General features: G+C 43.0%; 3 long non-coding RNA genes across 5 annotated transcripts; 2 read left to right on the top strand and 1 right to left on the bottom strand.

Annotated features, from left to right (window-relative positions):
* Positions 1-4,323: 4,323 nt before the first annotated feature.
* Positions 4,324-6,586, bottom strand: LOC138669643 (uncharacterized). Its single transcript, XR_011319209.1, has 3 exons — positions 6,487-6,586; positions 6,060-6,140; positions 4,324-5,852 (listed from the first exon to the last, which is right to left on the bottom strand). It is a non-coding gene; the product is annotated as an uncharacterized lncRNA (long non-coding RNA).
* Positions 6,587-6,923: 337 nt separating this feature from the next.
* Positions 6,924-10,246, top strand: LOC138669644 (uncharacterized). Its single transcript, XR_011319210.1, has 3 exons — positions 6,924-7,245; positions 7,385-8,176; positions 8,384-10,246. It is a non-coding gene; the product is annotated as an uncharacterized lncRNA (long non-coding RNA).
* Positions 10,247-10,295: 49 nt separating this feature from the next.
* Positions 10,296-15,015, top strand: LOC138669645 (uncharacterized). Of its 3 annotated transcripts, XR_011319213.1 has the most exons (6): positions 10,296-10,999; positions 11,166-11,284; positions 12,087-12,210; positions 12,350-12,714; positions 13,061-13,141; positions 13,349-15,015. It is a non-coding gene; the product is annotated as an uncharacterized lncRNA (long non-coding RNA). The 3 variants fall into 3 exon arrangements; XR_011319212.1 differs by having other exon boundaries at positions 12,350-13,141; XR_011319211.1 differs by having other exon boundaries at positions 12,350-15,015.
* Positions 15,016-22,949: the final 7,934 nt, after the last annotated feature.

Here is a 22,949-nt window from a genome sequence, read left to right on the forward strand (position 1 = left end):
TCAGGGCATACCATGGCATGTTTCACCGGCACTTCTGACCATGAAAAAGCCTCTGAGGTTACTGCATGCCCTATTTCCTGAAATCATGGATGTGCAATATGGAATGACTTCTATGACCTACTCGCAGTCAGAATATCCTGCCTATAGTGAACAAAGTCAAACATGCGACAGCTGAAAGCATAGAACCAGATGTTGGATACAGCTATTCACTTCCCACCATCAGGTTATCAGGACCTTTCTTACTACCATCATAGCTCAAGCCTGTTCATTTGTGACCAGGGCTAGGAGTCTAGACCAGCGCTTAGAGGTCACTGCACGATGCACATCTGTGATGTCACTACATGCAACACCCAGTGATATCTGAGGCCTCTTCACAACCAGAGTTCCCGGCCTAGAGCAAACAGGCCATAATTAAAAATGGCTCTGAGGACTGAATGACAGGCAGGTAGAAGCAGTGGAGAAGGACAGAAGAATATTAAAGTGAGCATATACTGTATTTTGTTGTTGTTTCTTACATCTCTTGTTTAAAATTCTCTGGGGTCTGGTGATACCCAATCAATTCACCGAGAATAACTTTACTGTAAGCCGAATTTCCAGTGAAAATACGCACAATTTTGTGAATTCTTATTTTGGTTGATCTGCTCATCTCTAATAGAGATGAGCAAACTTTTCAAGGTTTGGTCCGGTTCAAAATCGGCGAGTGGACCAATGTTCACCAAACAGGTCGTTGAACATATCCGATCCTCATTGAATTCAATAAGAGGCAAAATCAAACACATAGATACATAGACAACACCTTTGGGGGGGGAGCTCAAATTAGGGACAGACATCATGAAAGTGGCATCAATTGACCGAAAGTAGAAATTTTTAAATGAAGTCAGGCATGGGACATGCATGAGACAGGGTCTGAGCCAGCATTCAAAGCTTGGAATTTAAGTTTTAATGAAGACCAGATGGTTAAGGGAGTGGTGTAAGCCTTCTTGGCTGGGAGACCTGATACCTCATGCAACACCTTCATTTTTTTATTTCAGCCACACTCAGATGGTACAAACATCAGTTTTATAGACTACAGGTAGAAACAAGTAAGGAAAGTAGCACAAGTTGTTGACTGATCAATTGACCCACAAGAGATCCTTTTATAATGGCACTGAGGCAGGTAGCCATGGCCCATGCATGAGAAATCAAGGTCTGGCCCAGCATTTACAGTTTGAAATTGAGGTTTTAATGAGGACCTGGTAGTTAAGGGAGCAGTGTATGACTTCTCAGCTAAGAGACCTGATACCTCATGCAACACCTCTAATTTCTACATTTTTTTTAATTTTTATTCCAGCCACACTCAGATGGCACAAATAGCAATTTCGTACAGTACTAGTGGTAGACAAATGTTAGGAAAGTAACAGGTAGTCGACTGAAAGTGAGTGAAGGCTTGCCTGTGTGGGAGCCCTACATACACAGACAACCAACCAGATGGAGACCCAACTAGGAGTCTCCACATTTAAAAAAGAATAATTGTCACACACCACTAAAATAGCTTCAATTTCCACAGAGTAGAAACAGTATAATAGGCCTCTGACACACCTTTCTACTACAGGCAACCAACCAAATGGAAAATCAACTTGGAGACTCCACATTTCAAAAAAAGTTTGTAACATCAGCAACAGTAGCAATAGCAGGCACATAAGAAACAACAATGATGGCACAGACTGCAATAATGTGAGATCAATATATGACACTAAAAAATACATTATCTAGTCTTCCCAATCTGTGACTGGGAGGCAAAAGTCATTGGAGATCCATGACTTATTCATTTTGATGAAAGTTAGGCATTCTACACTTCCAAGGGAGAGCCAAATGCTCTTATCTATCTGAGAGAACGCTTGCTGCCGGGCATGACAAAACCTCCAAAACATGATAGATGAGTTCAGGCCTCTCTTCTATTTTTTGAAGACCAAAATGCAAAAGGGTCCAAACCCCTTGAATGCATTGATATTGAGCTCCAGATACTCCAGCACCAACCTCTCCAAGTCATTCACAACGTGTTAGACTTTGTACTCTGTTCTTCTGGGGCACTGGCTGGTCTAAAAAATGTGTTACATGCCTCACAGAAATGATTAAGTGATGATGCCTTAATGTTCCTGGGGTTGGACATCTAGAACTGAGATGCACACTGTTAGGGTTGGCGGAACGCACCAAATATATAGTTTATTAGATGGAATTGGTGCGTTCGCAACCCGGGATCCACCGTGCAGGAAAGTACCTGCTGCTAAGTAAGACGGACTATATGGCGGTACTATAAGTATACATACAAGGGTTAACTTCACCCTGCGTGAAGGAAGCGATCCTGTTGCGTCACAGGACCGCGGTACCGCACATAGAGCGCGAGCAATAAGTCAGCGAACACAACCCCATCTAGGATTGAAGTCCGATTAGACCACTGCTGGCACAACACCGCAACTGGGTGTGTAAGGAAACTATCGAAATAGTAAATAAAGGCACGAGAGTGCGTGCGGTGCCGCACAAACGGACGCCGCTAACCACCCAGGCTTGGGTAAGGAAAGCGCACGGCGCCGTACAGGCGGTCACAGCAACTAGACGCTGTTATGTGTGTTTTGTGCTGATGGCTAGTCGGGCGCTAGATAGCTACCATCATCCGCAAACAGTCAACAACACTAGTGAGGGATATTTAGGAGCTTTCATCCTTCGACATACATCCATCTACACACACACATATTTTCAAGACAATACTAGCGCATGGCCGTGCGGTCATGCGCAGTTTATATAGTTGCAGCACAGGAAGCTGCTACTGAAGTTTTTGCCCTTTCAGGACCTTCCAGAAGGACCAATGGAAAGTGCTGCAGTACCTGAGCATGTTTTGCCCTTTCAGGACCTTCCAGGAGGACCAATGGAATGGACTGCAGCACCTGAGCATGTGAGCGAACATGTGACCCTCGACCTCCAATGGGAGACCCTGCCCTGGGCATGCTCAGTGTGAGTAAACAAGGACTTAGTCCCAGAGAGGCTCGCTCGCCGCAGATCAGTGCAGGTTACCATAGGAAAGCCAGAAAAGGCAGTAGTGACCCTATGCACCGAATCAGCCTCAGCGAGACGCTGGGAGCGACGTCTCCGCTGAGCAGAGCCCACTGCGGCCGATACCGAATGGGAGACCACAGCAGACACGGATCGAGATTCCCCCTGTGCAGCAGAGGAAACTCGACTCCTAACACACACTGTGTGCCTCACTGCTGTCTTGGGGAAACCCACTCTTAAGATTCTCTACAAGGGTGTTTCGATATTCCAGCATGCTCACATCCCTTTCTGAGGGTGAAGCATCTGGCTAAATGTACTCTTGTACCATGGATCTAACAGAGTGGCAACCTGGTAGTCAGCACTATTTCAAACCCTGAGAATACGGGCATCGTGTTGAGTATAGTGTAGCCTGAAGGCGTTGATGTGTAGGGCGCTTCCATGAGTTCCAAGTCCATGGTGTTTTGGTAGCGGGTTAACAATGAATCATCCTCTGGGACTATCACCTCCTCACGAAGACTATTCAAAGTGTGCTCCACCATGTAGATGACTGGAATAGTTATGCTGATGACACCATCATTAGCGCTAAGCCGCTAACCATCTTAGTAGCCATTTCAAAACTTTGCAGAAGGCTGTAGAGGTCCTTCACCTGTGCCCACTCCCCAAGCATGATTTTCACCACATCTAGAACGCATTGGCCCAGGCGATACAAAAAGACATACTACACCAGGGCTCGTTGCTGCTGCCACATCCGCTGCAACATGTGCAGAGTGAAAATTCACCATGTCGGAACATCGCTACTGGTTATTAGCCAGCAATTAAAGTTGATGATCTGCAGGGTGCGATCATCAGAAGTGAGCACACAGCAACTATGCTTTCTGCAGCAGCATATCCAGGTGGGAAAGTGGCAGAGAAATTTCTGTACCACCAGGTTGAGGACATGAGCCATGCAAGGCACGTGTGTGAGTTTGCCATCATGGCGTAGGGCTGCCACCAGGTTTGTGCCATTATCACAAACAGTCCTCCCTCCAGGTTTAGTGGAGAAAGCCATTTCTCTAAGGCTGCCGTCACACTAGCAGTATTTGGTCAGTATTTTACATCAGTATTTGTAAGCCAAAAACAGGAGTGGGTGATAAATGCACAAGTGGTGCATATGTTTCTAATACACTTTTCCTCTATTTGTTTCACTCCTGGTTTTGGCTTACAAATACTGATGTAAAATAACAAAAGCACAAGAAACAAGAGCCATCAAAATATCTGCACACCACCAAAGTTATGATAAAAATAATATAAGCTTTATTGGGAACATAATTAAAAACATCTAAAATCACACATAACCTCCGTGCAGACGCCCCTGTGAACACTGTATGCCAAAATATACATAGATATATAAACGTATGAAATCTTCCAGACGTGTCCCTGCCCTCTGCACTTAATATTATTAATGTAACTATATATAGTCAAAATTTGAAATGAACACGCTGTATACAACCATATAACAACAATTATGCACACAGTCAAGTATAATACAAGCCACACAGCATGCAAATAGCATGCAACACCCCACCACAATATGCAGCTTCCAGCAAAAAACCCCTATGGACCCAGAGGAGCAGATAAAATAAACTGCCCTAGATATCCAAAGAAAGGGACAGGGGAAGATGTCCAAATATAAACACTGAAATACCCTGCATAGTCTGATCCTAGGAGTGGTCAAAAGGTGAAAATAGTGCTGGAGAAAGCACCATAGGATAAATCCTGCTGCAGGAGGCTGTGAGGCTGAATAGTCACAGGGCAAATGCGACCGGAGGAGAAGCCCAACGCGTGTCGCTGTTCTAGGACAGCTTCGTCAGGGGAAGTAGTGCAAATACCCCCAATAGCGCTTAAATACCTTATAATCAATTGTGTGGTCAGGTCTGGTGTGTGGCTGGCAGAGCATGGGGGCCGGAAAACCGGAAGTGACTCACCAGGAAGAAGGGAAAATGAAAGTGTCCTGAATAACACACTGCACATGTGCCAATGGAAGGTCAAAACAGCTGAATGGATACAGGCAAAAAGCCTGAAGAAACGTAAGTGTTTATGACAGCGCAGCTCCCGGGAGCAGATGTGGTGACAGTCCTGCGATGCATGACTGTCAGCACATCTATGGGCACAAGAGAGGAAGCATACTTGTACAGTCCATAGAGAGAGGCAGCAAGTACACAGCAAGGAAGAGAAAGCAGAACAAATCCTATAAGATTAATATAGAACCAGAAGATTAAATCCTGAAAAAAGATTTTATGATTATGTACATATATATACCAATAAATAAGCACATATATAGATCATAGTGTTATAACATGAAATAAATATATATATATATGTATTCCGGTGTGCAGACTTCATTAGAACATACAGTACATTGAAGACAGAATTAAATACTATCAAACTATGCTGAATCAGATTATTTCATCAATATATATACAGCATCCTCACAATATATATGGATAACACTTCCATGATATGATATTACACAGGATTACAGGCGGATACTTCAATTGTCCTGTTATGTAGTATATGGTCCAATGGGGAGGAGAAGAATTGGATCCCTCTCCCTTTCCCCCATATAATGTTCCATTTAGGTCCAGAGTCTTTTCCTCTTCTCCGAAGTTTTGTAAAAAAAAAAAAAAAAAAAAAAAACATATAAATTCTTCTCCAGACTTCCATATCACAACCAGAGGGAGTCGATGCCACTCAATATGCTGTTCGGGAAATGCATAACTCTATTCCAAACGTCCACCACCACCGCAGAAATCCTGAAGAAGAATAGCCGAGTTATCCCAAAAAACCTGTAAAAAGGAGGTCCTCGTTAATTCCATGGGGCGCCATAGAGTGGAGCTGGTAGATCCAACGGGATTCTACCTGTAGCAATTTCTTATGCAATGTGCCACCCCTATCGGAGGTCCTCAGATGTTCCAAACCAATAACTCTAGTATTGGTATAACTCCCAGCATGATGCGTCAAGTAATGAGCCGCCACCGTAGTAAGGGTCTTACCTTTGCGTCTATCAGCCACCGCTGTATTGATCGTGGAAAAATGTCCCTGAATCCTCCGGCGCAGCTCCTGTGTGGTCTGGCCTACATAGACACGAGGGCAAGTACATATGATGGCATAGATAACATTAGATGTTTTGCAATTAATGTAGGACTTTAATTTATGTGGCGTCTGATCTGTTGGGTTAATAAAGGAATCTCGCGTGGGGTGCATATATGTACATACCGTGCAATTCCCGCACGGAAAAGAACCTTTCAGGACAATACCACGATTCAATTTATGAGTGGGCCTAGAATAATGGCTCCTCGTAAGTATGTCCCTAAAATTGGGAGCCCTTTTTGCGGTCACTAAGGGTCGTGGGCTGATCACCTGTGCTGTTTGCGTGTCAGCAGTCAGGATTCTCCAGTGATTGTTCAGGATGTCCCTTACCTGGTTCCACTGAGTATGGTATCCGGTAATGAAGCGCACAAATTTGTCCGTTTCCTTCTTTGTAGGGACCAGTAAGGTGTCCTGTGTCTGTATTTTTGCTTTCTGATAGGCCTGAGAGAAACATTTCTTGGGGTAATTCCTCCTCCTAAATCTCTCTGTAAGATCATGGGCTTCCCTACGAAAATCCTCGTCATCGGTACAGTTTCGTCGTGCCCTGAGGAATTGTCCCCTCGGAATGCCATCCCTCGTATGTTTTGGATGGAAGCTACGATACTCCAACAGACTATTAACCGCTGTGGGCTTGCGATAAAGACAAGTAGATAATTTGCCATTCTGTGTGAGAAGGCGTGTATTTACATTGATTTTTTTCTACAGCCATTTGTGCCTAAATTGCCTTCTCACACTAGGGACTCCTCACACTTTATCAGCATATACAAAGGGTTGGATTTATCATCAGGGGAGATTATGGTTACCTGTGACGTGGAATCCCTTTATTCGAATATCAGTCACGATGATGGCCTACAGGCAATCATGTTTTTCCTCGATCAACAAACCAATTCTGACAGAATGCATGACTCCTTCATTATTGATTTATTAGACTTTGTTTTGAGACACAATTTTTTCTTATTTGACAGAACCTTCTATATTCAAACATCAGGCGTGGCAATGGGGGCGCGCTGCGCCCCAGCTTTTGCAAACCTTTTTTTAGGGTGGTGGGAGCACACTGTCGTCTATGTCTCCAATTTCTTCATCAATAAGGTACGGCATTGGTCGCGATTCATAGACGACATTTTCTTTATTTGGTCAGGCTCTATTGAGGAATGTCTGGAATTTCTGGACGTCCTCAATCATAATCCTTTTAATATTTTTTTGACTCACCAGTTTTCTTCTGTTGCAGTGCAATTTCTGGATCTTGAGGTTAAATGTCAGAATGGCAAATTATCTACTTGTCTTTATCGCAAGCCCACAGCGGTTAATAGTCTGTTGGAGTATCGTAGCTTCCATCCAAAACATACGAGGGATGGCATTCCGAGGGGACAATTCCTCAGGGCACGACGAAACTGTACCGATGACGAGGATTTTCGTAGGGAAGCCCATGATCTTACAGAGAGATTTAGGAGGAGGAATTACCCCAAGAAATGTATCTCTCAGGCCTATCAGAAAGCAAAAATACAGACACAGGACACCTTACTGGTCCCTACAAAGAAGGAAACGGACAAATTTGTGCGCTTCATTACCGGATACCATACTCAGTGGAACCAGGTAAGGGACATCCTGAACAATCACTGGAGAATCCTGACTGCTGACACGCAAACAGCACAGGTGATCAGCCCACGACCCTTAGTGACCGCAAAAAGGGCTCCCAATTTTAGGGACATACTTACGAGGAGCCATTATTCTAGGCCCACTCATAAATTGAATCGTGGTATTGTCCTGAAAGGTTCTTTTCCGTGCGGGAATTGCACGGTATGTACATATATGCACCCCACGCGAGATTCCTTTATTAACCCAACAGATCAGACGCCACATAAATTAAAGTCCTACATTAATTGCAAAACATCTAATGTTATCTATGCCATCATATGTACTTGCCCTCGTGTCTATGTAGGCCAGACCACACAGGAGCTGCGCCGGAGGATTCAGGGACATTTTTCCACGATCAATACAGCGGTGGCTGATAGACGCAAAGGTAAGACCCTTACTACGGTGGCGGCTCATTACTTGACGCATCATGCTGGGAGTTATACCAATACTAGAGTTATTGGTTTGGAACATCTGAGGACCTCCGATAGGGGTGGCACATTGCATAAGAAATTGCTACAGGTAGAATCCCGTTGGATCTACCAGCTCCACTCTATGGCGCCCCATGGAATTAACGAGGACCTCCTTTTTACAGGTTTTTTGGGATAACTCGGCTATTCTTCTTCAGGATTTCTGCGGTGGTGGTGGACGTTTGGAATAGAGTTATGCATTTCCCGAACAGCATATTGAGTGGCATCGACTCCCTCTGGTTGTGATATGGAAGTCTGGAGAAGAATTTATATGTTTTTTTTTTTTTTTTTTTTTTTTTACAAAACTTCGGAGAAGAGGAAAAGACTCTGGACCTAAATGGAACATTATATGGGGGAAAGGGAGAGGGATCCAATTCTTCTCCTCCCCATTGGACCATATACTACATAACAGGACAATTGAAGTATCCGCCTGTAATCCTGTGTAATATCATATCATGGAAGTGTTATCCATATATATTGTGAGGATGCTGTATATATATTGATGAAATAATCTGATTCAGCATAGTTTGATAGTATTTAATTCTGTCTTCAATGTACTGTATGTTCTAATGAAGTCTGCACACCGGAATACATATATATATATATTTATTTCATGTTATAACACTATGATCTATATATGTGCTTATTTATTGGTATATATATGTACATAATCATAAAATCTTTTTTCAGGATTTAATCTTCTGGTTCTATATTAATCTTATAGGATTTGTTCTGCTTTCTCTTCCTTGCTGTGTACTTGCTGCCTCTCTCTATGGACTGTACAAGTATGCTTCCTCTCTTGTGCCCATAGATGTGCTGACAGTCATGCATCGCAGGACTGTCACCACATCTGCTCCCGGGAGCTGCGCTGTCATAAACACTTACGTTTCTTCAGGCTTTTTGCCTGTATCCATTCAGCTGTTTTGACCTTCCATTGGCACATGTGCAGTGTGTTATTCAGGACACTTTCATTTTCCCTTCTTCCTGGTGAGTCACTTCCGGTTTTCCGGCCCCCATGCTCTGCCAGCCACACACCAGACCTGACCACACAATTGATTATAAGGTATTTAAGCGCTATTGGGGGTATTTGCACTACTTCCCCTGACGAAGCTGTCCTAGAACAGCGACACGCGTTGGGCTTCTCCTCCGGTCGCATTTGCCCTGTGACTATTCAGCCTCACAGCCTCCTGCAGCAGGATTTATCCTATGGTGCTTTCTCCAGCACTATTTTCACCTTTTGACCACTCCTAGGATCAGACTATGCAGGGTATTTCAGTGTTTATATTTGGACATCTTCCCCTGTCCCTTTCTTTGGATATCTAGGGCAGTTTATTTTATCTGCTCCTCTGGGTCCATAGGGGTTTTTTGCTGGAAGCTGCATATTGTGGTGGGGTGTTGCATGCTATTTGCATGCTGTGTGGCTTGTATTATACTTGACTGTGTGCATAATTGTTGTTATATGGTTGTATACAGCGTGTTCATTTCAAATTTTGACTATATATAGTTACATTAATAATATTAAGTGCAGAGGGCAGGGACACGTCTGGAAGATTTCATACGTTTATATATCTATGTATATTTTGGCATACAGTGTTCACAGGGGCGTCTGCACGGAGGTTATGTGTGATTTTAGATGTTTTTAATTATGTTCCCAATAAAGCTTATATTATTTTTATCATAACTTTGGTGGTGTGCAGATATTTTGATGGCTCTTGTTTCTTGTGCTTTTGTTAGTTTGCATTATTAGCCATCAGTCTTGCACCCCCTTTATATATTATATCTGCATATTGCAGTGGTGCGTCAGCTATCCCATATGTTACAGGTTTTTTAAACACCCAGTGGTGTTTTTTTCTTTTGCTTGGCAGCACACGGCTTACTGTAGCTTATTTCCTCATATTTGTGAGGATCTATTGATATAAAATATATATTGTGTGGTTATTTGGTCCCTTGTGGGTGGTATGGATTGGGAGGCGAGGGAAGCGGCGTGGAAGGCCTCAGCCTCTGCGGCATTTGTGGACACTGTTGGTAACTGTCCAGATTCTAATTTTGCGCGTTTATCTATGGATCTTATGGCAGCACAAAAACATGGAATTAGATTATTATGGAACATTCGGTGTTTGGAGGAATACTTGAAATTGAATTTAGTACCTAGAGGTTTGAGGATACCTATTTTTCCAGCATGGGAACCCTCGGTGGCTTTTCGCACTACATGGGAGGAGGGGTTACTCCGCTGTTCACAAATTCTAATTAACATGCTTATTGCACATGATAGGGAACTCTTGGTGCAGGTAAAGACAGAAATCAGGGATTTGGAAAATGGCCTCAGTAAATTTGATGAGGTCTCACAAATCCAGCCCTTTAAAATCAAACTTAAAGAGGGATTGGACAAGTATGACAAGGAGATTATGGATAAAAAAAGAGCAAAATTTTTGAGGGATAAATTGGACTTCGATCAACATATGGCCTATAAGTGGGGACATCAAGGCAATCAACGTCGAGGTCTTAAAACCAGACAAGGTCCAACAAATTCCTCCCGTAACATCACAACCACTGAGGGTCCGTCTTCGAGTGATTTTTTGTCCTCGGCGGAAAGCGACACAGAACCAGGACCAGGACTAGGCGTGGGCATAGGAGACGTAGACCTAACCACTCGGATCACCAGGAACAGGGGATACAGACCTCCATATCACAACAAACGGATGAAACAACGCAAGTGATCCCGTCATCAACCAACAGTGATGGTGAGTCTGATGTTCGGGTTAAACATGATTCATTGCAGATTGTCAACTTGTCTCAACACCAACTAACACCTATTGAAACTGCAGTATTAAGCAGGGGTCTGACTTTCTCACCAGCACAACGGGCTGATAATTTCACTTTGATCAAGGATCTTTTTTTATTCTGTAGGAAAATCGTCCTCCAGGTTTTGCACATACAACCACAGGCGATTTCCTCTCTTGATCAGACTGAACATGGAGTTTTTCAAGATCTGATGGAGCTCCTACAAGAGGGTGAATCTAACACAGGTAGGCGTAATTTTCCTCACAAGAACAAATCCACTGTGTGTCCACCCCTGTCCACTATACCAGCTGTCAAAATCTTCTTCGAGATGGTCAAACAGGATATTGAAGCACTCCCCCCTAGGATAGGCCTCATGCCTAATTTGACTACTCAGGAACGACGGGCTCTATCTGACCTACGGTCAAATAAAGAATTCTTGATCAGGGAGGCGGACAAGGGGGGTAATGTTGTCCTGTGGCCCCATAGCTTGTATCTCGAGGAAGCAATTAGACAACTTGGTAACCAGCATTTTTATCGAAGACTCCCCTCCAATCCTACGGGGGTATTCTCTACGAAATTGAGAGCTCTCTTGGATAGGGCTTTTGAACTGGGGGTTATCAGTGTTCAGGAACGGGACTTTATTTGGGTAGAGGAACCAACTACATCTACGTTCTATATGCTACCCAAGGTTCACAAAGATTTGAATAAACCCCCAGGCCGACCTATCGTGTCTAGTATTGGGAGTCTGTGTGAGAAGGCGTGTATTTACATTGATTTTTTTCTACAGCCATTTGTGCCTAAATTGCCTTCTCACACTAGGGACTCCTCACACTTTATCAGCATATACAAAGGGTTGGATTTATCATCAGGGGAGATTATGGTTACCTGTGACGTGGAATCCCTTTATTCGAATATCAGTCACGATGATGGCCTACAGGCAATCATGTTTTTCCTCGATCAACAAACCAATTCTGACAGAATGCATGACTCCTTCATTATTGATTTATTAGACTTTGTTTTGAGACACAATTTTTTCTTATTTGACAGAACCTTCTATATTCAAACATCAGGCGTGGCAATGGGGGCGCGCTGCGCCCCAGCTTTTGCAAACCTTTTTTTAGGGTGGTGGGAGCACACTGTCGTCTATGTCTCCAATTTCTTCATCAATAAGGTACGGCATTGGTCGCGATTCATAGACGACATTTTCTTTATTTGGTCAGGCTCTATTGAGGAATGTCTGGAATTTCTGGACGTCCTCAATCATAATCCTTTTAATATTTTTTTGACTCACCAGTTTTCTTCTGTTGCAGTGCAATTTCTGGATCTTGAGGTTAAATGTCAGAATGGCAAATTATCTACTTGTCTTTATCGCAAGCCCACAGCGGTTAATAGTCTGTTGGAGTATCGTAGCTTCCATCCAAAACATACGAGGGATGGCATTCCGAGGGGACAATTCCTCAGGGCACGACGAAACTGTACCGATGACGAGGATTTTCGTAGGGAAGCCCATGATCTTACAGAGAGATTTAGGAGGAGGAATTACCCCAAGAAATGTATCTCTCAGGCCTATCAGAAAGCAAAAATACAGACACAGGACACCTTACTGGTCCCTACAAAGAAGGAAACGGACAAATTTGTGCGCTTCATTACCGGATACCATACTCAGTGGAACCAGGTAAGGGACATCCTGAACAATCACTGGAGAATCCTGACTGCTGACACGCAAACAGCACAGGTGATCAGCCCACGACCCTTAGTGACCGCAAAAAGGGCTCCCAATTTTAGGGACATACTTACGAGGAGCCATTATTCTAGGCCCACTCATAAATTGAATCGTGGTATTGTCCTGAAAGGTTCTTTTCCGTGCGGGAATTGCACGGTATGTACATATATGCACCCCACGCGAGATTCCTTTATTAACCCAACAGATCAGACGCCACATAAATTAAAGTCCTACATTAATTGCAAAACATCTAATGTTATCTATGCCATCATATGTACTTGCCCTCGTGTCTATGTAGGCCAGACCACACAGGAGCTGCGCCGGAGGATTCAGGGACATTTTTCCACGATCAATACAGCGGTGGCTGATAGACGCAAAGGTAAGACCCTTACTACGGTGGCGGCTCATTACTTGACGCATCATGCTGGGAGTTATACCAATACTAGAGTTATTGGTTTGGAACATCTGAGGACCTCCGATAGGGGTGGCACATTGCATAAGAAATTGCTACAGGTAGAATCCCGTTGGATCTACCAGCTCCACTCTATGGCGCCCCATGGAATTAACGAGGACCTCCTTTTTACAGGTTTTTTGGGATAACTCGGCTATTCTTCTTCAGGATTTCTGCGGTGGTGGTGGACGTTTGGAATAGAGTTATGCATTTCCCGAACAGCATATTGAGTGGCATCGACTCCCTCTGGTTGTGATATGGAAGTCTGGAGAAGAATTTATATGTTTTTTTTTTTTTTTTTTTTTACAAAACTTCGGAGAAGAGGAAAAGACTCTGGACCTAAATGGAACATTATATGGGGGAAAGGGAGAGGGATCCAATTCTTCTCCTCCCCATTGGACCATATACTACATAACAGGACAATTGAAGTATCCGCCTGTAATCCTGTGTAATATCATATCATGGAAGTGTTATCCATATATATTGTGAGGATGCTGTATATATATTGATGAAATAATCTGATTCAGCATAGTTTGATAGTATTTAATTCTGTCTTCAATGTACTGTATGTTCTAATGAAGTCTGCACACCGGAATACATATATATATATATTTATTTCATGTTATAACACTATGATCTATATATGTGCTTATTTATTGGTATATATATGTACATAATCATAAAATCTTTTTTCAGGATTTAATCTTCTGGTTCTATATTAATCTTATAGGATTTGTTCTGCTTTCTCTTCCTTGCTGTGTACTTGCTGCCTCTCTCTATGGACTGTACAAGTATGCTTCCTCTCTTGTGCCCATAGATGTGCTGACAGTCATGCATCGCAGGACTGTCACCACATCTGCTCCCGGGAGCTGCGCTGTCATAAACACTTACGTTTCTTCAGGCTTTTTGCCTGTATCCATTCAGCTGTTTTGACCTTCCATTGGCACATGTGCAGTGTGTTATTCAGGACACTTTCATTTTCCCTTCTTCCTGGTGAGTCACTTCCGGTTTTCCGGCCCCCATGCTCTGCCAGCCACACACCAGACCTGACCACACAATTGATTATAAGGTATTTAAGCGCTATTGGGGGTATTTGCACTACTTCCCCTGACGAAGCTGTCCTAGAACAGCGACACGCGTTGGGCTTCTCCTCCGGTCGCATTTGCCCTGTGACTATTCAGCCTCACAGCCTCCTGCAGCAGGATTTATCCTATGGTGCTTTCTCCAGCACTATTTTCACCTTTTGACCACTCCTAGGATCAGACTATGCAGGGTATTTCAGTGTTTATATTTGGACATCTTCCCCTGTCCCTTTCTTTGGATATCTAGGGCAGTTTATTTTATCTGCTCCTCTGGGTCCATAGGGGTTTTTTGCTGGAAGCTGCATATTGTGGTGGGGTGTTGCATGCTATTTGCATGCTGTGTGGCTTGTATTATACTTGACTGTGTGCATAATTGTTGTTATATGGTTGTATACAGCGTGTTCATTTCAAATTTTGACTATATATAGTTACATTAATAATATTAAGTGCAGAGGGCAGGGACACGTCTGGAAGATTTCATACGTTTATATATCTATGTATATTTTGGCATACAGTGTTCACAGGGGCGTCTGCACGGAGGTTATGTGTGATTTTAGATGTTTTTAATTATGTTCCCAATAAAGCTTATATTATTTTTATCATAACTTTGGTGGTGTGCAGATATTTTGATGGCTCTTGTTTCTTGTGCTTTTGTTAGTTTGCATTATTAGCCATCAGTCTTGCACCCCCTTTATATATTATATCTGCATATTGCAGTGGTGCGTCAGCTATCCCATATGTTACTGATGTAAAATACTGACCAAATACTGCTAGTGTGACGGCAGCCTAACTTGGCCTTGAACTGTGTGACTATGATCTCCAAGGCATCATTTTTTAAACACTTCCTGACTGCAGCGAGCCATGGCTGCCAGCATGGAGGCAGAGGAGATTCTATCTGCACTGTTGGAAAGTGTCTGATTAAGGGAGAGGTTGAGGGAACAGGTGAAGACCCTTGAGGATGTAGAGGAGGCATAAGTAGTGGAGGAACTGTTAGATAAAGAGTTTTTTCCCACAAGCCTTAGTGATTCCAAGACTTGTGGAGCAGCAAGAAGATTGCCTGCCCACACAGCTGCCATAGTCACCCAGTGCCCAGTCAGCGAGATGTAACGCCCCTGCCCATATTTGCTCATCCAGGTATCAGGGGTGAAATGCACCATGGCAGACAAAGATTTTTTTCAAGGAACGGATGTTGTTGGTAACATGCTGGGGTAACTCACACACAGCTTTCTTAGAGAAGTAATGCAAACTGTGCAAATGGGGGACTTCGATGGCCATCAACTTTCTGAAATTGTCTATATCCACCTGGTGGAAAAGCAGCATTTCCGTGGCCAACAAATTGGCATGGTTAAGTTCAAGCTGTTAGCTTTTCCATGTGTAGAAGGAAACATCCTTTTACGTGACACAACTGGGTGACAAAGTACTGGCTGCAGTGCTGATAGAGGGCAGAGTACGGAGAATAGGACAAACTGCTGGACTGTGAGTGAGGTGCAGGCAGAGATGTTATGGTGGATTGAGAAAGATTTGTTGTGCTAGGTGACACAAAAGCAGCAGTCATGTCTACTTCCATAACAGCTGACCAGCTCTCAATCAACTTGAACTGTGCTGGGTAAACAATTGTAGTTTCTTTGGACAGAGGCCTGTGTGAGAAGACTTGTAATGGTGAAGGAGAAGGAAGAAGCAGCAGATGGGGTTGAAAGGAAGGCTGGTGGTTGGCAAATCCTGCTAGTCCACATTTTAGCATAGTGAGATTCCCACACTAAGGCATGTTGATCGCGCATGTGCTGGTTCATGCATGTAGTTGTCAAATTATTGCAATTTTTGCCTCAACTGAGTTGTTTTTTGCATATTTGACAGATAATGCGTGTTGGGTCATCCTTTGCTGCCTCAAAAAATTCCCAGGATGCATTGCTTCTCGTGGTTCATCATATCATGTCTATGTGGGAAGTTGCAATGCAACCTCCTCATTTTCCTCCTCCTCCACCTCTTATTCTGAGCTACTTAGCTGCGTTCCACTGGGTTCACTCCAAGTGGGATCCATAACCTCATCTTCATCGTCTCTGTTCGCACACTCCTCACCCTGAGAGTCACCCTCCTTCTCTTCCTGCCATGACACCGCAGTACAGGTGGCATGAGCCTCTCGTATCTGAGGCTCATCAGGATCATCTCTACGCTTAGTCGTTAATTTCTGGTGACAAAGGTCTAGATTCTGCTTGGACCCTACATCATCTAGCCCTGGTACCTATACATCATGGTCAGTACGGGGTTTCTGACCAATGACATATAGGTACATCATGGCAATTGTTCATGGCAAAGGAGCTATACACGTGTGATCGCCACCAGGATTTTGGCTTAAGCAATAGCAGAGCTCCAGTTGTCACAGCCAGAAGAGGTGCTTGCACTACCATAGGCCGTTTAACCCCCACCTTACATATATTTATATGTTTTTTTGCACGTATATTTTTTGCAGGGTGCAGCTGGGCCCGAATTGTTCTGTACACTGTGGCCTCTGTTCGCACAGGATGCTTTTTAGCACTGGGCAGCCCGCCATAGGGCGTTATTAATAGGCTGTAGCCAGATGCTTTGTATTCCTTGTGTGAACACGCCACATACAGAGTATTTTATCTTAGTGCATTGGTGTACCACAAGGCCAAACCCTTATTGAAGGCTGGCTGTTTCATTAGGTATTGCACCTGTGCATTTGCTATTTTGTTTGGGTCCGCTGCACCCTGCTTGTGCATTTGTATTGAGGCCTGTTTAGACAGGTAAGCATCTTTGCCTGTTTTTGGTGTTTTTTCTTGAATGTGTCCTTTTTTGGTGTTTTTCATGTTAGAGTAGGACTGGCAATACGTAAGGACCCTTGGCGTGGGTTGCCAGCTTCCATATTATGGCCCTAATATCAACTAAGACCTTACATATATTTATATGTTTTTTTGCACGTATATTTTTTGCAGGGTGCAGCTGGGCCCGAATTGTTCTGTACACTGTGGCCTCTGTTCGCACAGGATGCTTTTTAGCACTGGGCAGCCCGCCATAGGGCGTTATTAATAGGCTGTAGCCAGATGCTTTGTATTCCTTGTGTGAACACGCCACATACAGAGTATTTTATCTTAGTGCATTGGTGTACCACAAGGCCAAACCCTTATTGAAGGCTGGCTATTTCATTAGGTATTGCACCTGTGCATTTGCTATTTTGTTTGGGTCCGCTGCACCCTGCTTGTGCATTTGTATTGAGGCCTGTTTAGACAGGTAAGCATCTTTGCCTGTTTTTGGTGTTTTTTCTTGAATGTGTCCTTTTTTGGTGTTTTTCTATGTGGGAAGTTGCAATGCAACCTCCTTATTTTCCTCCTCCTCCACCTCTTATTCTGAGCTACTTAGCTGCGTTCCACTGGGTTCACTCCAAGTGGGATCCATAACCTCATCTTCATCGTCTCTGTTCGCACACTCCTCACCCTGAGAGTCACCCTCCTTCTCTTCCTGCCATGACACCGCAGTACAGGTGGCATGAGCCTCTGGTATCTGAGGCTCATCAGGATCATCTCTACGCTTAGTCGTTAATTTCTGGTGACAAAGGTCTAGATTCTGCTTGGACCCTACATCATCTAGCCCTGGTACCTATACATCATGGTCAGTACGGGGTTTCTGACCAATGACATATAGGTACATCATGGCAATTGTTCATGGCAAAGGAGCTATACACGTGTGATCGCCACCAGGATTTTGGCTTAAGCAATAGCAGAGCTCCAGTTGTCACAGCCAGAAGAGGTGCTTGCACTACCATAGGCCGTTCAACCCCCAAATGACTCAATCGACATCAATCGCAACATTTATGAGGCTAGGAGAGGAAGGGTGATGCCTTTCCATTCCAGTCATGATGACCTCCAGGTCTGACATCTGTGGTAGCCTGTTTAGATCATTCCATGAGCATGTCCACATTGGAAATGACCCAAACTATAAACTGTCACGCTATTTAACCCCATCAGTGAACACTGTAAAAATAAAATAAATAAAAATGTGGCAAAAAACTATGCTTTTTCATCATACTGCAAGTGGAATAAAATGCATCAAAATCTCAGATATAAATACAAATGCCATCGCTGAAAACATCACATTATTCCACAAAAAGATGAGCCAACATACATCTCCATGAGCAGAGAAATTTAAAGTTAAAACTCTCAGAATACAAGAATGCAAAAACATCCTTTTTTCTAAAACATAGATTGTATTAAGTGCCAAAATACAAAAAAAATATACATGTGATATCACTGTACCAGTACTGACCCGAAGAATAAAGCTACCACTGAACAGAGGCCAGATGGAGTCCAGAGAAACTCTGATGCCTCATTATAGTAAATGGATCCCCTATTGGTTTCAACCAAATCATTTCATTCAGAGTTTTAGATGTAAACCCAATGTAAGTGCTCAGCGTAGAGCTGTGGTCCAAAATGTTATTTAAAAGGAACCTGTCACCCCCAAAATGGAAGTTGAGCTAGGCCCACCAGCATCAGGGTTTTATCTACAGCATTGTGTAATGCTGTAGATAAGCCCCCGATGTAACCTGAAAGATGAGAAAAAGAGGTTAGATTATAGTCACCTGGGCGGGCGGTCCGATCCGATGAGCGTCGTGGTCCGGGGCCTCCCATCTTATTACGATGACGTCCTCTTATTGTCTTCACGCTGTGGCTCCGGCGCAGGCATACTTTGTCTGCCCTGTTGAGAGCAGAGCAAAGTACTGCAGTGCACAGGCACCAGGAAAGGTCGGAGAGGCCCGGCACCTGTGCAATGCAGTACTTTGCTCTGCCCTCAACAAGGCAGACAAAGTACGTCTGCGCCGGAGCCACAGCGTGAAGACAAGAAGAGGACGTCATCTGATGAAGATAGGACTGGGACCACCCCTGGGTGAGTATAATATAACCTCTTTTTCTCATCTTTTAGGATACATTGGGGGCTTATCTACAGCATTCCAGAATGCTGTAGATAAGCCCCTGATGCTGGTGGGCTTAGCTCACCTTCGATTTTGGGGCTGACAGGTTCCCTTTAAAATGTTCACAACTCAATCCACAAAAAGGCAAGTCCAAATTAATCTATTAAAATTAGTTCTCCAAGTGTGACATAGCTCTCCTTCCCTCCCAAGTCTTGCCAAGTTGCTAAGCAGTACTGTACAGTAACGTATGGGCTATAGGTAATCTGTGAGGTAATTTTTTCCTATTAACCCTTAAAAAATTAAAAATTTGCATCTAAAACAATACTTTAGTGGTCAAAATTAACTTTTTTTTTCATTGCCCAATGGTATAAAATGATGTGTGGTATGTGTGGTATCAATAACCTAATTGCACCTATTGATTAATTATTTGGAGATTGTTTTATGTAAAATAGATCCCTTATGAAATGTTCCTGCTGTTCTGGCACTTCAGGGGCTCTGCCAATGTGACATGGAGCCCTAAAGTATTTCCTGGAAAATCTGAAAGCCAATATAGTGCTCCTTTCGAGTTGAGCTATGCACTGTTCCTCAAAAGCAGTTTTTTTTTTTTTTTTGAAATTCTTTATTTAAGTTTTCAATTAACAGTAATAAAACAGTTAACATTTGCTCTCATGTCAAGAAATACGGGTATTTGTCATATTATAATATGTCTAAGGATATTCATGGCAGATGGATTAAACGTATACATTCCCTAGAAAGTGAAGACAGTTGAGCTTACAGAACTTAGAACAAAATTTCAGGACTGCAAAGAACTAGCCCTAGAAACAGTACGAGTTATGATAAAAAATTTGTAAGGCTAGAGGGTGAGACGGAAGGACTAATTTACCGTGGATATAATTGAATTCAGATGAGGTGAAGGAGGAGTGGACGGCAAAGAAAATGGCTGGAACATGCAAAAAATAGAGTCAGGACGGTCATCGCGTCTTGCTAAAGAAAAGATAAGTAGGAAGGGCTAAACAGAACTCTTGGTAGGGGACTAGTAGATGAATTCCTCAAGGGGGATCCTCCGCCCCAAGTCCAAGAGTAGGGGACAAAAACACCTCCCACGGAAGCCAAGAATCCTTGAATTTCTCGTGAGAGCGTGCCTCCCAGCTAGATAATTCTTCCAAACGATATAAGTCTTGGACTTTGAGGATCCATTCTTCCAGCGTTGGGGGAGATGTTTTTCTCCAGTGTATTGAGATTAAGTGTTTTGCGGCCGCTAATAAAATGGGTAGTAAGTCGTGTTTCTTTGGGTTAAAAGAGGAAGAAGGAAGAGAGAGCAACACCTCCTGGGGAGTTAGATCCCGATCCATCAGGCCCATATCTTGTAAAGATATATTTACATCTGCCCAAAATTGTTTCAATTCCGGACAGAGCCAGAAAATATGCGCTAAGGACCCCACACATCGAGAACATCTCCAACACAGCGGGGAATCCACCAATCCCAAATGAAACAGTCTTTCTGGGGTATGATACCACCTGGAAAGGATCTTAAATGCATTTTCCTGCAATAGGATGCATCTGGAGAACCCATGGGAATTGGCTAGTACCCGCTGAGTTTCATGAGGGGAAAGCGTCAGACCCAACTCCATCTCCCAGGAAGAAAGATATAAGGGTTTAAATTGAGTTGAACTTTTAAGGAGGTTCACGTATAGTTTAGAAACCAGTTTAGTGATTGGAGTTTTCAACCTCACTAGCAAGTCAAGCCAGAGCCAATCCGTAGATTGGTTTATCTTAGTTCTAAACGCGGTCATTATACGGTGTATATGATATTTCTGGAGAAAATTAGTAGGTTGTTTTATGGCACTGATCGGCCAATTATCAATGCAAGGTATTCGGTTTGAAAGGAACTGAGAAATTGGGGCGTCTGGTAGTGATGTCCAGAGTCCATAAATGTCTTGATAGGTAGGGTCCACCAACCATGGGATGATCTTAATTGGAATATTGTCTAGAAAATGGCAATACGGAAGCTGGTTTGGTATAAGGGAACGTTTTATGGATAGGGTGTTAGATAGGATCTCATTAGATTTTATGCGTGTGCAATTAAAAGACGACCAAAGATAGAGATCAGCTTCATCCCCTAGTCTCAAAAGCAGTTTTTGACTGGATATGGTGCATTGGCGCATTCAGGAGAAATTGATTAACATTGCCCCATTCATTTTCTCCTTTCATTCCTTTTGAAAATTAAAAACTTGGAGCCAAAGCAACATTTTAGTGGAAATTGTCTCAGTCAAATGTTATACAATTCTGTGAATTGCCTGAGAGTTAAAAATGCCCATTACACCCCTAGATGAACTCATTGAGAGTTGTAGTTTGGTAAAAAATGGGTTCCCTTGTGGGTGTTTCTGCTGTTGTTTAACAAATCGTATGGTCCATATTCTCAGGATACTCTTGTGGAAAAAAAAATTGTTGCCAAAGCAATATTTGTGCTGGAAAAATATTTTTCATTTTCACACCTCAACGTTATAAAATTTAATGAAGCACCTGTGGGTTCAAGGTGCTCACCACACATCTAAATAAATTCCTTTAGGGGTAAGTTTTCCAGAATGGGGTCACGTGTGTTGTTTCCATTGTTTAGGCACATCAGGGGCTCTGCAAGCGAGACATGGCATCTTCTATCTAATCCAGCAATTTTGCACTCCCAATGTCAAATGGTGCCAGTTCCCTTTCCTTTCCTTTCTGAGCCCTGCCATGCACCCAAATAGTAGTTTTCCACCACATATAGGGTATTGTTGTACTTAAGAGAAATTGCACAACAAATTGTATGGTCAATTTTCTCCTGATACCCTTATGAAAATTTAAAAAATTGAAGCTAAAGCAACATTTTTGTGAGATAAATGTATTTTTCACAGCTCAAAATGATAAAATTCTGGGTTCAAGGTGCTTACCACACATCTAGATAGTATATTACTCATTTAATAACATAAAAATAGAAGTAAAACTTGAAAGTAATCATCACCTGTCCATCGGGAATCCATAATAAGGAGGTCTCTCAGTGATCCCCGACTCTGTTATATCCAGATGCTGTGGTCAGCGGTTACCATTTTACAGCATGAAAGATCAAGTGCCCATTGACTTACTGTATATGGGGTTCCTGTCTGGGGTCAGGTTTGAGTCAAGTTCTGCTACCCGAACCAAACTTTTTTCTCAAGTTCGTCCAAACTCACTAGACCCAAACTTCCACATGTCCGCTCCTCCCTAATTAGAATCACTGGGATATGTTGTAGTGCTCCAATGTTATTACCTTATAAAGTGATGCTGGTTTAAATTGTAAAACTGTGCCTGTTCATTAAGGTAAAAACAGGCTCATGAGTGACGGAGTTTAAGAATTAAAATATATCTGGGAGTTCTACATACTACCCAGTCTAGCCTACCAGAATTATTAACTTCCACAACCCAGATCACTTTGGCTATGTTGCAAGTTGACTTACCTCTCACAGACCCAACAAAGACTTTAGACACGACTCTTTGTCAGATTGATAGTGAGCTCACCCCCCAAGTCTCAGCAGAGCTTTACTAGTAGCCTTTCAATGAGACTAGCCTCTTCCAGCCACCACATACCCTTAAATGGTAAACATTTATTTAGCTAACTCACCGTCTGTTGCAGTTGCTTTCTCCAACATTTGCTAGGTGATGTTTTTATGGTTACTCTCACTTATTGGCCCCAACAATGCACAGTAAGTGATATACATTG

The sequence above is a fragment of the Ranitomeya imitator genome, chromosome 3, assembly GCF_032444005.1.
Source record: "Ranitomeya imitator isolate aRanImi1 chromosome 3, aRanImi1.pri, whole genome shotgun sequence".
Lineage (NCBI taxonomy): Eukaryota > Metazoa > Chordata > Amphibia > Anura > Dendrobatidae > Ranitomeya > Ranitomeya imitator.